Genomic DNA, 16839 nt, shown 5'->3' on the forward strand with positions numbered 1-16839 from the left:
AAATAAATAAATAAATAAATAAATAAATAAATTTATTTTTATTTTATTTTATGTGTATGGATATTTTGATTGCGTCTATGTTTGTGCCTTTAGAGGAAATTGGATTCCCTGGAACTTGAGGACAAATAGTTATGAGCGCCGGGCGATGGTGGCGCACGCCTTTAATCCCAGCACTCGAGAGGCAGAGGCAGAGGCAGGCGGATCTCTGTGAGTTCGAGACCAACCTGGTCTACAGAGCTAGTTCCAGGACAGGCTCCAAAGCCACAGTGAAACCCTGTCTCGAAAAAACAAAAACAAAAAACAAATAGTTATGAGCTGCAATGTGGGTACTAGGAACTGAAACTGGGTCCTTTCTAAGAGCAGCAAATACACTGGACCACTGAGTGCTGTCTCTCCAGACCCATTTTATCTTTTTAAAAACACAAATAACAGATAGGCTTGACCATAGATATCACCTTCTCAGTCTCCTGAGATGTCCATTAGTTGCTTCTATTGTAAGTATTTCTGCATCTTTGTACTACATACCATCTGCAGGACTGCTTGGCATATGGTCTCTCTCTCTCTCTCTCTCTCTCTCTCTCTCTCTCTCTCTCTCTCTCTCTCTCTCTCTTTTGGTTTTTCAAGACAGTGTTTCTCTGTAGCTTTGGTGCCTGTCCTGGAACTAGCTCTTTAGACCAGGCTGCTCTTGCACTCACAGAGATCCGCCTGCCTCTGCCTCCCAAGTGCTGGGATTAAAGGCATGCGCCACCACTGCTTGGTGAGTATCTCTTATACAAAACACTCGAGACTACAAAAATTTCAGGTTTCTTTTATTTTAAAATTTTAATGCATCTGGTTATATACAATGAGGTGTCTTAGGTTCAGGACCCAGTTCTAAGCATGGAATGCATTTATGTCTCTGCTATACCTGAATCACATAACCTGAAGATAGTATTGTATATAGTTGGTTTGCTTTTTCCAGACGTCTATATTTTGACTCCAACCTGTTAGGTGAAGTCAGTCAGGTGTGGGATTCACAGTTCATGTTAGGTGAAGTCAGTCAGGAGTGGGATTCACAGTTCATGGGTTCACACTGATGCTCAAATGTTTTGGAATTAGAAGCTTTTCAGATTCTGGATTTTCAGATCAGGGGATGTTAAATCTGTTTAGCATTTTATTATCTACACTGTTTCACCTTTTTTCATAGTCTTTGTTTTTCATGTTTATGTAGTTTATAGCTTATGATTTTACAGTATTATGGTGTGTCATATCCACTGTTTTATGTCTGTGAACAGACAGTGTGACCAAGGCAACTTTTACAAAGGAAAGCATTTAATTAGGGACTTGCTTATTTTTCAGAGGCTTAGTCCATTATCATCATGACAGAAAGCATGGCAGGAGGCTGGTAGAAGAAACCAGAGCTACATCCTGATCTGTAATCAATGAGGTGGTGGTGGGGAGGGAGAGGAAAGGTGAGGAGTGGAGACTGGGCTTAGCATGGGCTTTTGAAACCTCAAAGCCTACACTCAGTGAAACCATACTTCCACAAGGCCATATCTCCTAGTCCTTCTAATCCTTTCAAATAGTTTCACTCCCTGGTAGATGTGTATGATTCTATTGGGGGTTAGTATTCAAATCACCACATGGTGAAAGGGATATTATTTTTTAAAAAATTCATACAATATATGTTGATCATGTGTTTCCCTCTTCCAACTCATTCCAGATCCTCCCCACCAAATCTTTTTACCTTCATCTTAAAAAAAAAAAACCAGACCCCCCCCCCAGTTCTCTCTCTCTCTCTCTCTCTCTCTCTCTCTCTCTCTCTCTCTCTCTCTCTCTTCATTTAAAAAAACAAAGAAAAGGACTTTAAAGGTTATGGTGAGGGGCAAAAATTAAAAATACTTCTTGCTGGGTGTGGTGGCGCACACCTTTAATCCCAGCACTTGTGAGGCAGAGGCAGGTGGATCTCTGAGTTCAAGGCCAGCCTGGTCTTCTAAGTGAGTTCCAGGGCAGCCAAGGCTACACAGAGAAACCCTGTTTCAAATAAACCAAAACAAAAAAACTTCTAGTTCTACTGGCAAAATGACAAAGTCACTTGCTGCCAAGGTTGGAACCCTCATTTTGATCCTTAGGATCCCGTGGTAAAAAGAGAAAACTGACTCCAGAAAACTGGTTTCTGACCTCCACACATGTTCTCTGGCATGTATGTGCACCCATACCATGAACAAATATAATAAAACTTTTAAAAAATTACTCCCAGTGGGGCTGGGGATAAAGCTATAATAATAAAAGTGCTTGGCTAGAATGAATGGGGACCTAAGTTCAAGTCCCAGCAACAGAATATAAAAACACAATGCGAATGTCCAAGTTGATATTTGCTGATTCTTGTTATAAACTGTATTGTGATACAAGATGATCTCAGAGAAGAAATGAACTTGAGAAGAAATTATTCTAACTACAATGTCTATTATTATTAGCTATTCTCTATGTCAAAAGAGTGAGATAGTGGTAATAAGAAATAAAGTCATGCCAGGAAATGTAATCCAAGCACTTAGGAGGCAGAGTCAGGCTGAGCTCTGTGAGTTCAAGACCAACCAGCCTAGTCTACAGAATGAGTTCCAGGACAGCCAAGGCTACACAAAGAAACCCAGTCCAAAAGCCAAAATAAAATAAGCCTTCACCATCAGCAAACTATCTTCCTATCTTAGAGGATCCAGAGCGTTATTCACATCAATACATCCTACCCTGTCTTACACTTGTTATTCACATCAATACATCCTACCCTGTCTTACACTTGTGGCGACACTGTGTGTGCAGTGTAGCCGCAAATCAGTTGCTGGAATGATTAGTAAGCTTACACAACTTATAAACAAATATACCTATGTTGACGACCCATACTCCAAAGCATCTCTCTAACAAGTAAGCATAATCTAGTCCAAATATGAGACTATTTTAAAAGACTTGATTCTGAAAATATTGTAAGGCAAGGATGTAGCCTAGCCCAACAACATGTGAACATGTCCAAAGATCTAGGTTCAATCTCAGTGCACACACACAAATCAATTCCATAAATAAAAGAATTTCTGAGATTTTATAAGGAATTTTTAGTGTGCCTGTGCTCTAAACCACTGCGCCATCTTTCCAATCCCACATTTCTAAATTTTTACAGTGATTCAGATTTAAAAAAAAAAACAGCACCGCAAAAGAGAAATTTAGTGTAATCATCTACTCAAAAAAATATCAAGGCCAGTTCATCAAAAACAGACAAATGGGGAGGGCACCATGACTCTTTGCAGGTAAGGATATTTGTTTCAAAGCCCAGAGGCCACGGGTGCACACCTTTAATCCCAGCACTCAGGAGGCAGAGGAAGTCGGATCTCTGGGAGTTGGAGGCCAACCTGGTCTACAAGAGCTAGTTCTGGGACGGGCACCAAAGCTACAGAGAAACCCTGTCTCGAAAAACCAAACCAAAACAAAACAAGACAAAAACAAAAACAAAAAACAAAGGCCAGAGGCCTAAGCTTGGCCCCTGGAGCCCACTCGGAGGAAGAACTGTCCTCTGCCCTCCATGCGCACCTTGGCATGTGCACCACCACACAGACACACCCCATACACATCTGCCAAAGAAAAAAATGAAAAAATTACACTTAAAAAGGTGAGTCAGTGGTTTGTATTCCAGTGATATAAGGCTGTTTCAGCATATACTAATCATAAACATACAAGAACACATAAACAGAATTAGGGACAAAAAACGCACAATCATCTTATAAATACAGAAAAGGGCTTCAAAAAATTCCACAGCTTTTAATGATTAAAAAAAATCCCTGAAGAATATAGGAATAAAATCATACATCAATATCATAAAAGCCACATATACCAAACCTAGAGCCAGTTTTATTTTTTTGAGACAGGGTTTCTCTGTGTGTAGCCCTGACTGTCCAGGAACTCATTCTGTGGAGCAGGCTGGCCTCAAACTCACAGAGATCCACCTGCCTCTGCCTCCCAAGTGCTGGGCTTATAGGCAGGTGCCACCACTGCCCAGCTAGAAAGCTCTTCAATTTCAGAAATAACTTCTTGGAAAATAACAGAATACAAAGTCAACATACAAAAAGCAAGACCTTTTCTATATACCAATACCAAGCATGCTAAAAAAAGAATTCAGAAAAACAATCCTATTTACAATAGCCTCAAAAAAAAAAAAAAACTAGAATCAAATATAACCAAGCAGATAAGAGACACTGATGATGAAAGTTTTAGACAATGAAAGAAAATGAAGAAGTCACTACAGGATGGAAGGACCTAACAATCATGTGTTGACAGAATTAATATTGCAAAAATGCCATATTATCAAAGGCGAACTACAGAAACAATACAATTCCCATCAAAACACTAATGACATCTCTTATGGAAACAGGAAAAAGTCATAATAATCATATAGAAATACAAAAGGTTCCAATAGCCAAAGTAACCGTGAACATAAAGAATCATGCTGCAGGTATCACAAGGCCTGATTTCATAGTGCACTAAATGCATAGCAATAACAGCATAGCAAATACAGGCACAAAAACAGAAGCACAGGCCCAGCCAAACACAACAGAGGACTAAGAAATCACTCATACAGGTGCAGCCATTTTCTTCACAACAGTGTTAGAAACAGAGAACTTTAACAAATGGTGCTAGAAGCTGGACAGTGCTGGGCCACGCCTTTAATCCCAGCTCTCAGAGGCAGGTGGCCAGCCTCGACTACAGGGCCACACCCAGAAATCCTGTCTCAGGGCAAAGGGGAGCTTAGAAAAGATTGATAATCCACAAGTAAACAACTGAAATCAGGTTCCTACCACCCTGCCTGCACAAAAATCAATTCAAAACACAGCAACCTTAACATAAGGCCTGGAGCTTTGAAGCTACTGGAGGAAAACAACCGCTTTATAAATGACTGCAATAGTTCTGGAAATAATAAGAACTAGAAAGAATATAGAGGTCATCAAATTAAAAACACTTCTACACAGTAAAGAAACCAATCAATAGAATAGTCAGAGCCACAAAATGTAAAAAATTACTCACCTGACAGGGAATTAGTAACCACAATCCATAAGGAATATAAGGAAGCCCACTGCATGATACAGAACCCATACCCGACACCATTAAACAGGCTATAAACCCCATGGTGTCAGACTCTAGGGGAGACCCTAGTACTTATTACTATCCTGATAACTGGGCACAGCAATAAACTGTCCCTAAGTCCTTTTGACCCCACAGATTGGTGAATCTCTCAACTCTCATCAGAGAAGCTGCTTTTTGCAGTAGATGGAGATTTATACAGAGTAAAAACCGGTCAGTGTGAAGAGAATGAGAGACTGTGGGCTGCTCAGCTACAAACAGAAGTCTATATCCCACACTATCCCCACAAGGTTCAGGGGTCTTCTTGGAAAAGGGGACAAAATGATGCAGGAGGAAGAGAGTGGATGTCCTGGAGAAACAGTTGTGCAGGACTTGACAGCACGACGGCACACATGAACACAGAGACGGGCTGCAGGAACCAGACCTACACAACAAGGTTCAAGCCAGCCAAAATCCCAGCATGGTTGGAGGCGGGGCTTATCAAGTCGTCCCCTCCTTCAGGCTGAGGGGCCACTGGCAGAAAATGCCTACTAGTTAATGGGAGGGGGAGTTGCTTTTTCTGGATGATACAATCCCTAAGAGCCTACCCATGCCTGTATGAATAATCCAACACCTGTATACATACAGGCAGAACTAAGTAAACTCAGTTGGCATTAATTTTAAAAGAGAGAGACAGAGAGAGACCACATCAAGTTTGGAGCTGAGGAGTTGGGGAACATAAAAGAGGAACTGGAGTAGAGGGGATGCAGAATGAATATATATTCATTACTCATTATATATACATTAGAATATTGAATATTTAATAAAAAAGAATTACACAGAAAAAGGATAGTATATTAACAGACAAACAGGAGTTGGGGAGATAGTTCAGATGGTAAAATACTGGCCCTACAAGCATAAGGACCTAAGCTCAACCCCGAAACTAACACAGAAGAGCTAGGTATGGCAGTGTGTGCCTGGGACACAACACTGGAGAGGTGCAAGCAGGCAGATCCCTGGGACTCACTGGCTAGCCAGCCCAGTCTACTTGTCGAGCCACAAGTCCCAGTGAAAGACCTTTTCTCATCAAATAAGGTGGACAATGCTTGAGGAATGGCATCTGTAGCTGTCCTGTTCTCCACCCCATACACGCACAAAGATGTATTATTTAGTTGTAAAGAACAAAATCTGTCACAGGAAAGTGGAAAGAACTGAAAACACAGTAAGTGATGTAAACAAGACATGAGACACAGTTGTGAGTGATGCACACACGCCTGCAGCCCCAGCATACGGAAGTCAGAGGTGCGAGGGCACGAACCTGAGGAGAGCATGGCCTTCCACAGCGACTTCCAGGCCCTTAAATGAGCCATGGAAGCAGAAGGAGGCCTGTGTGTCAGAGAGAATGGGTCAGTGGGAGAGGTCGGAGGATGCGGGTAGCACATGCAGTGAGATGATCAAACTGTGTCATACACATGTATGAAGGTATCATTAAACTCATCTGTTTATACAACTTACATTAATAAAAATTTTAAGGGAAAAAATCTGCTAATTCTGATCCAGATCTTTCTAATAGGTACATGCCACCCCGTCAGTTCCATGTATGTCTGAGTGGGAATTTCCTCAGTGGACGCACTGAGTACCTGGGATTAAGTCTGCCTACCCAGCAGCATGGCTACAGTAGCCTCTTCTCCACGTTCATTCTTTCCTAAGCTGCTCTATACTCCAAAGTTTCTGCTTCCTCACCCACAGCACTCTGTGGTCCTAGCACTCCCATGGCCACCTGAGAGGCGGGGACAGCTGAATCCCTCAAGTCTGGAGAAGGCCAGCATATGCAGCAGCAAACAAGATGTGTCACTCAAAAGGCCATGTCAGTCAAGACATGACAAGCACGTGTGGTCGTTCTCTGCCCTCCCAAATACTCCCAAATACACAAACACACGAACATACACATTCCTTTCAATTATTTCACAAAGGTTTCTCAGATTAAAATGAAAACTCAAACTCAAGGTACTAGAGTCATTAAGCACTTCATCTAAAAAGTAAATCTCTATACTCATGAGGCTGAGGGAGAAGACTGCTAAGTTTTAGACTAGCCTGAACTACCAGAAAATAAAACCTGACATTCTAGTCATTCTATTTAGCCTTTTCTCCTACCTCCCATTTCACATAATATATAGAAACATCTGCATACACTCCCAAACACTCCCGCAGTTTCCTGGTTTGGGCAAGTATACCTCCTGAGAGGCCTTTTGGAAGGGCCAGTAAGGAGAGCTGTTGTCCCACAAGCCCGAGCTCCATCTTCCTTTTCATACCTCTGTGTCTGAGAATTTGATTACTCCTCTGTTCTCAATGCTAGCTTTTAATTTTTTATTATGTTACCCATTTTATTTTGTATGTGTGCATGTATATGTACACATGTACATAGACAGAGGACAAAGGGACAACTTTAGATTCAGTTCTGGGGATAAAATGCAGGTCATCAGGTTTGGTGACAGGCACCTTCTCCCTGGGCCTTATGTTCTCTACTTGTAATGAGATTCTGTTTTTATTGAGACCCCATGTAGATGTTACTGAAAGTAAGGACTATATTTTATCACCTTTTGTCCTTATAGGTAGCTATGATGGGATGCTCAGCTGGTCTGCCTAAAAGAAAAAGAAAAGGACAGGAGGTGGTGGCACACTCCTTTAATCCCCGCACTCAGGAGACACAGGCAGGCAGATCTCTTTGAGTTCAAGGCCAGCCTGATCTACTGAGTGAGTTCTAGGACAGCCAAGCCTACAGAGAAACCCCATCTCAAAAAGCCAAAAAAATAAATAAAATAAAATAGAGAGAGAGAGAGAGAGAGAGAGAGAGAGAGAGAGAGAGAGAGAGAGAGAAGTTTTTCAAGTTAGTGCTACCAAACTCCCTTGGGATGTCAACAGGTCTTGAGTCGCCGTTCTTCACTATGCTCACTGTTGAACAGGTATGAACAGAAGAGGAAAAAGGAAAAAAAAAAAAACTCACAAAAGCAGAGAACAGAAGAAAAGGGAGGGACTCTGTTAATCATAAAAAAGCCAGAAAGCCTCTGGCAAGAAAAGGCTGCAGCCATTCAGTGGCTTTTAACCTGGCCTGCAAGTCAAGCCTACGGCTGAAGAGCCTGACTCATTAACCCACTTTCTTCAGAGAAAGTCAGTCAACTTTGAAAGCAATGGAGGAAGGGAAAGTCCCGGTGATATCATCTTTCTGGTGGAAAGGTTTAAGTTGAGATGAACTCCAAATAAGTTACAGAACTATGCCCAGGTTCCCAGCAGGATAGCTTTAACAGGCTTACTTAACAGAGGCTCAGTCCCTACTGTCTTCCTTTGGTTGGATCCTTTCATTGATATTTCTTGACTAATTCAGTGCTACCTAACCAAAGAGACTTTTAAAATTATCCCAGCCAGAAGCCATCTCTCTCTTATTCTGATTTTTCAAAGATTTACTGTGTGTAAGCAATGGTGCTGCACCCCTCTAACCCCAGCACTCGGGGGAGGCAGAGGCAGGAGGATCTCTAAGTTCGAGGACAATCTGGTCTACATAGTGAGTTCTAGGACCAAAAGGGCTACACAGAGAACCCTTATTTCAAAACCACAAAACCAAACATCAAAAAAAAAAAAATTATTGTGTGTATGAATACAGACAATGGGTGTCACTGCATCTATGTGATGTCAGAAAGCAACGTGGAGGAGGTGGTTTGGTGGTCCCCTCCTTTCACCTTGATTCTGAGGCTGTTTTTGTCACTGAGCTATGTGGGCAATGCTCTAGTCTCCCTGTCCTGTCTTGCTGTAGGGTACTGGATTACATGCCCGCTGTATCGTTCTTTCTACATGGTACAAATCAGAATTCGGTCCCCCGCTCAGATAGCCAGAAACACACAGCAAGCACTTTCACTCTCTTAGACATCTCCCTGGCTTCTACTTCAAATTTACAGTGTGCTTTTATCCATAGCTCTCTCCAAATGCATGTTTAGTCAAAGTGTGCAAAATAAACCTGGGGAATTAAAGCCACTGGCTCTTTCCTCTATTATTACTATAACAATAAAAGTGTATCTAAAATTTCTCTTATGGTTGATGTTGAGTTCAATCATTTTTTAAACAAATGCTAAGTTTTATGTTTTACTGATTTACTTCATGCTTCTTCCTCTTCTCTTCATACAACACTGCTGTGATAAAAACTGGAGGACAAAATTCCAATCCTTCAATTTCACTGAAAACCTCAGGATAACTATCCATCTTAATCTCTTTTGGTTGCTGTTGCTGTTTTGTTTTTCAACACAGGTTTCTCTGTGTGGCCCAGGCTGTCCTGGAACTCACTCTGTAGACCAGGCTGGCCTGAGAGTCAAAGATCACCTGCCTCTGTTTCATTAACGGGATTAGAGGCCCTGTCACCATTCCCAGGCTCTCACGCTCTCCATTTATCTTAAGAAATAGAGAAAGCCAGGTTTACTGAGCCTTTACTTCACCTGTGGCCCTGGCTTTAATCCTCAGGGAGAAACAAAACAACAACAAAATCATTTTATTTCCTTTGTTTATTCACTGATGAAACTCTATGAAGCAGAGATATATCTGAAAGGACAATTGTCCAAAAGGAAAGAAAGGACATAGAATAATTCACAAAATGAGTAATCTAAATAATGGCAATTTAACTGCATTGTGATCCTATGCAACTCACAACTAAAAATAACACTTTGTCTTTTAATAACCTTGGAATATATTACTTAGAAGAAAGGACACCCTGCTATCACTAGATTAAACCTGGCCATATATTCTGTTACATTACCAACATATCCAGTCACTTGAGCAGCTAAGAGAGTCAAATGCACTGTTAGGACTGTTTCTCAACCTTGATGTGTGAGAGCTATCTCATCATTCCAGCACGGGGCAAAGACATGCACAAGTGTACACCATGTTGGTTGGAAAGATCAGATACCAGCATCGTCATGAATCTCTCATGTATGTACTTACTTCAACATAGACAAAGCAATGCGCTCCTCCCCGTCATCCATAAAAGGATATATAAAACAGCATTTCACAGTTTTCTCCAATTCTTATTGGAAGCTCGGAATATTGAGGTTGGTTTCCTTTCTATGCTTATAGATGCGACTGACAACATGCAGGAAGCTATTACAGTTGGATTAACAGGTACCATTTAAAATTTGTAAGTGACCCTCATAGCAGAAGAGACTACTTATTCGAGTCCTTCCTGGAATACTGGAGTAGCTATATAGCTTTCACAGTATTCTAATCCAGGTACAAAATCCTATCAACTGTCTAGCTGGATTTTACACTACCCATAACTAAAAGTACTACTTCTTTTCTACATAAGACATTATTTTTCAAATTAATTAATGTATTGCTTCTCAAACTATATGTAACTGGTAAAATGAGTAATGAAATTCTCAAATAAAATCAACTCAGTTATTTATCTAGACAAAATTATAAAATCTTATTTTCCAAAAATTATAATAGTTGTAAAATTTAGGTTTTGATAGGTGGCTGGCTGGGTTCAAGTTAAGATTAAATATTTTGCCTATAAGGTACAACCTTTTATACTTGTTTCATTCTAAAATGGGCAGCCGTTCTGTTTTATTCAAAAATCCAACTTAAGTAGATTATTTAAAATTGAAGCTGTTCTGTGTTGCAAACACAGCTAAAATGAAGTGCTTCAATAGCAGCAGTGACTAGATTTTAAATGCAGGTAGATCAATAATAAAAAAAAAAAAAACACCAAGCACAGGCTCCATGTGAGTGGAATGGTATATAATAGCTTGCAAATGACTATGTGCTTGCTGTAACCAGCTGTTCTTAAATTATGAATATGCAACCAAGTCATGTTAAAGCCAAATCCCAGCACTGTTTCTACAGAGAAATCCCAGTAGTTTTGCTTGTTCTCCATGTTAGCTCTGTTAAGGATACAAATAGTGGTAAGCTTCCGAACAAATAGAACCAAACTATTGGCATTTCATGCACTAGGTCCATTATCACAGCAGGGAATGTCAATCATTGGTACATTCCTATAACAGCTCACGCAATATGACAAAGATCTTGCAGGGGAAAAAATCAAAATCTCTGCAGCATACTCCAAAGTCCTCTGACAACCTAGTGCTTTCTCGCTACAGCCAATCAGACAGGCCGACCTGATCCTCTAGAAGACTTGCACTAAGCTTGAAACATTTAAAAACATCAATCATAAAAACAAAGACAGGACATTGAATTATACAGTATTAACCTCCAGGGTTTGCATACAAAGACCTTAGATTTATTTATGTCCCAGTGAGTTAAGAGCTTCAGTACACCGTTCTTTACACCAAGCTGACTGCCAATTTGATGAACCTCTCTGCCCTCAGCAGGAGTGCACGGTCTTTGATTAATGAGTACATGTTTGTAGAAAAGTGTTAAGAGGAAAATACAGAAAGAGGAAAAAAAATACACAATTATGTAGACATATAGGTAGGTACAGGGCAGAAACTATCTTCAAACCATATGTATCTCTTTCTTACATTATAAACAGTTACACAAACAAAATTAGTAAGGGCTCATATCGACACATTACGTTCATTGTTATTATCACTGCCCAGGCAATTTTTATTTGAATGAAAATCATTCAGAAACCAAATTACATGCCATTATTTTATATAAGAACTATTTTTAAAACTTTTATTTCCAAAACTATATAATAAAAACAAAATATGTGCAAAAACCTATTTGACCTCATGCTCTCATAAAAGTATATTAATTTTAAAAACTGGCTGCTTAACTGACAACCGAAAATTCAACAATGAATAGCATGTTATAAGTTTAAGTTATCTGGACCATTAAGTATTTTACATTCAAACTCTGAGTTGTCACAAATCAAACAACACTCAAGGCAGATTTAAAAATCATATAAATTCATTTAATTTCCTTACTTTCAGCAGATGTTTCCAATATTTTATAACTCTCTGTTTTTGTAAATGAAATAAATATATTTATTAACCATTGTTTTTTAGTTCTTTATTTTGGTTTTTCAAAACAGGGTTTCTCTGTGTAGCCCTGGTTTTTGGCTGTGTTGGACTCGCTCTGCCTGCAGAGTGCTGGGATGAAAATGTGCAGCAGCACACTCAGGTAGCATGGGCAACGGAATGGTCCAGCACCGTCCTCCCTTAACAACGTTATGCTCAACACTCTAATGATAGCAGGTTACCTGCTAGAACTACAATATTACCTCTATCATTGAGCTTAACTTTTATGTTTCTTTAAAATGAATAGTTTGTTTTTAATAAACAACTAGATTTCCGGTAATTTGGCTTGGGAGACTATCTGCGTTGACACAAATACATGCATGTTAAGTAATTATGTTCCCCCAAAGGCAAGCCACAGAGCTGCAGACATGTCTCAGCAATTCAGAGGACCTGATGTCAGTTTCTAGCACCCACGTAAGGTGGCTCACAAAAGCCTCCGGCTCCAGGACATTTACTTCTCCAGCTTCTGGGGGCACCTGTCCTCATCTGCACAAAATCTGCCCATTACACACACACACACACACACACACACACACACACACACACACACACAATTTAAAATAATACACACAAATCTTTTTTAAAATAAGTCCCACACAGTCTAAGGCAGTGGAATGATTCTCTTTTTAAGGAACTTTATGGCTACACAAAAAGGCTCAAATGTCACATCGCCTCAACTCTAGTTTTAGTGACTTTCTGAAAACCAAAGACTTCATCAACTTATGATTTCAGGAAATAATCCCAGAATCACTCAGGTATATCATACAAGTTGAAAGTTTGCTCATACTAATTATATAAGAAGTCACACTGGGCGGTGGTAGCACCCGCCTTTAATCTCAGCAGAAGCAGGCAGATCTCTGTGAGTTCAAAGCCAGCCTTGTTTACACAGCGAATTCCAGGACAGGCTCCAAAGCAACACAGAGAAACCCTGTCTTGAAAAAACAAACAAACAAAAAAAAAACTAACAAAAAAAATTATACAGGAAGACTTTTCAACAGGATTTACTTCAGCAAATTATATATTCCAATGACCAGTTTTACATTTCTGTGTCTATTTTTAAGTAAGCTATGTTCTTTTAAGAGATATTAATTTTATATTCTACTTTAAGATCTAAAACTTTGAAAAAATAAATAAATGTTGAGACTAAAAAATTTTTGACAAAATAATAAAATATACTGCATTCTGGCACCATATACCATCCTAAAATTTTGTTTTGCTTCCAGTTTTCTTACAGTATACTTCTGTCTACTGAGACCAGTAGTCTTACTTCTTATTTCCCCTCCTACCAACAAAACAACATAAATAATTAGAGAAAGTACAAAGCTCAGGCACCAGCAGGACAGTGATATGTCTGGAACCCTAAGTTAGTGAGAACTGAAGCTACAGGTAGAAATGACACCAGCCTGCCAAGAGCTACAGGCAGGACTTCACCTCTTGAAACAAACAATGCTCTTTCTACAATAAAAACATGATTTCAGTTTAAGAAAATCATTAAATAGCTACTAGGAGAATAATTTAGAACAGTCTTATGAATTTTTAAACAGTATTTTGGCCTCAGAAAATGACAAGCAAAATGGTATATCTGCCAATAATTATTTCTTTTCTGATCATTTCCCACAGTAAAAGCTTAAAGAAACATTAAGCCAAATGACCCAATATTTATTAAATAAACCACAATATTTTAAGACTTTATTACTCAAAATATTTAATTTTATGTAATTAAAAAACCTCCTAAAATACTTATTAGACAATTTGATGAATCCCTCAGGAAATGAAGTATACTAAAAAAAAAAAAAAAAAAAAAATCACTGAACCCTGATTACATAATTCTTTACAGAGGTCAACACACCCTATGATTTTGTTTGCACTATGCCATGTTTCTGGTTTTAGTAGTTTTCTAAGGAAGACTAGCTCAAACACTAAGAAATCCTTTCTCTTGTGAAAACTTTAAACCTGAGTAACGAAGGTCTAATGCACTACCCTCCACTAATTCTAAGAGATAAGACAGGAACCTTGAACCTCAGTGCAACTATGGTATCCCACATCTTGTATAGTAACACAAAGTAGCAACAAAGACATTAACAATCACAGTTCAAGCTGGGACTGACTCTTCTGTTTCAATTCAATGACACCACTAATGGCTTCTTAGCAGCTCCATGAAATCAACCAGCTGTCAAGTTGATGCATCAGAAGGAGCAGCTATGCACTCCCATAAGAAAAAACAACACATCAGGATGTTTGGCAAAACATCTGCTCCTTTACACTGCAATTCTATAATAAACATGCAAACAAAGAAATGAGAGAAAGGGCAGCAGACTTCGAACCCCAAGCTTCCCATTACAGTTGATATGCATTTTAAGCAAGTGGTTTATATAAACTAAAAACAAATTTCTGCAAAGTCCAATACTTTTTAAGATAGTCTGTTTTTTGAAAAAGCAAATACACTTACATTCTTCCAGAAAGACCAGAATTACACAAAATATTTACATTTATAAATTAACAGTAAACTATATTATAGTAAACTGACTATATTCAAGTCAGTATCACGGTGTTATGTACAAAATTCAAATATTAAAACTAAAATATATTCTTTCACTCCATACTATCTAGTAAATGAGGCCAAATAGTATTGTAGTCAATGCATTTCCCAAGACTGAGCAGCTAAAATCCCATTCTCACAGACATAGAGTGAGTGCACAGGTTAACACAGTCAATGTACCAGTTTAACCAACCCAAAACAGTACAGATACACTATCTACATTTAAAAATATGTACCCACTCCTATTTCTCTGAAAACCATTCTATGAACATATTAAGTTCTTATATCCTGTTTCAAAGCATACAATCTGATATCTCTTAAAAAATTTCTATCACCATAACTTAGAAAAATTTACATTCAAGATTTGCTTTAAATATTTGTAAAATCTTACTCTTCTACTGGAGCATACAAATGCAATAATGCCACCTAAATTATTGATTGTGCAGCAGTGTTTACAATAGGTGTGAGACAGCAATGTACTTAACTACCATTTTCTTAAACTGCTTATCCTCTGTTGCTTCCATTTATAATCTGCCAAATCTTCAGTCCTTTGTTGCATGTATAATTTAGAACCATCTGTCCTGTGTGCTTTTAACTATTTCAACATTTCCACCTACCTACAATTCACTAAATAGCAGACGTTCAATTCAGTCAAGATTTCTATGTAGCATTTTATATACAGGAAATTCCTGAATAAATAGCAGAAAACAGTAAAGAATATTGCTACAGAAATTTAAAACAAACCATTTACAATTTAAGTTTTCATACACTAGAAAATCCTCTTAATGTATTTAGAATTTTTTCTATTAGCTTTTTAAAAGTTTATTGTCGTCAATGTTTTTCTCCAACCCAGAAGACAAAGGGAATGCAAATTAAATACAGAGAGTTTCTCGTCCTTGTTAGAAGAGATGTAAATATGCTGACTGAAAACGACTACTGGAGACAAAATTACACTTTCCCATTCAATTTGCTGTGCCTATTTATATACTCGGCAGTGAGTTTATCATTAAGTATGGTCATGTGATCAGTTCAACTTTTCTTGTAAGGTGAAAACAATGATAGACAAATTTTAATTGTACTTTTTTATCATTATTTTTATTATAGTTGATAAAGTTTCAACAAAAGATTATAAATTATCTTCTTTTAAGGTTAATTCTGCCTTTCATATATTAAACCTTTTTTGCCAAACTTTTGACTTTAATATTTAATACTAAAATGTAAAAGTATCAAGAATCTCATGATATTCTGAATAGCTTTTTTAAATATAAAAAACACAAAAAGACTAGACCACAATCACAAAAGGGAAGGTACATAAACCAAGTGATGTAAATATTAACTGAGCTAAATTTGCCAGATCTATGAAACCACATAAATAAGGAAATATACTGTTACAAATATATTTGAAAATTTAAAAAATAAAAACTGCATGGACAAAACTAGGTGAATACTACGTGATACAATGAAAGTTTCGATCATTTTTTAAAAAATAATCTTCCACTTGCTACCAAACATTAAGTGTGCGTGTTTTGGGGTTTGTTCTGAATGCAAAAGAAAAAAAATAAACCCACAATTTATCAGTAGGCTCTAACTTAAACGATTTTATAAAACGTGAAAATTTTGGGGGGGAAAAAAACATACACACACTTTGGGGAAATTTTCTTGATAAAAGTTTATATGACGTCACATGGCCCCCTGAACCGTTCCTAAACTTTGAGCCTTATCCAGACACACTTTTTGCATTTCTATGGCTTTTTTCTCTTCCTTAAAATTAAAAGAGAGACACATAGACTTGGGAATAAAAATTGCCCAAGATGGCGAAACGCTTGTTGTTTAGAGGGCAGGGGGAAAAATGGAGGATATTGTAATATACACAAAGGGATAAATTTCAACAACTCGGCCACGGACTGCAGCTGCTTCTCTCTTTACAAGGAAACAACACACAAAAGATAAATACTGAGGAGAGGGGCCGAGGAACCAGCCCCCAACCGCAGGGCCGGCTCCCAGTATCCGCACACTTCCTAGCCTTTCCAGATCCCAGTTCTGGGGTTCGCGGAACTACTTTAGGGGAGGGGAGCGGGGCGTCGCGGGGGAGGGCGCGGAGACTGAGGGCAGGGAGCCCAGCCCGCCGCGGCGGGACCTGCTGGCCAGGCCGCCGGGGACCCGGGAACGCGAGCCCGCTCGACCCCCGTGCCAGATCCCCGC

The 16839-nt window shown here is 38.8% G+C and overlaps 1 protein-coding gene across 8 annotated transcripts in view; it reads right to left on the reverse strand.

Moving 5' to 3' along the window:
- The window catches only part of Baz2b (bromodomain adjacent to zinc finger domain 2B), a 210405-nt gene that overhangs the window by 192623 nt on the left and 943 nt on the right, over positions 1-16839 (reverse strand). The window lies entirely within an intron of this gene.

Source organism: Microtus ochrogaster, chromosome 4 (genome assembly GCF_000317375.1).
Source record: "Microtus ochrogaster isolate Prairie Vole_2 chromosome 4, MicOch1.0, whole genome shotgun sequence".
NCBI classification, from domain to species: Eukaryota; Metazoa; Chordata; class Mammalia; order Rodentia; family Cricetidae; genus Microtus; species Microtus ochrogaster.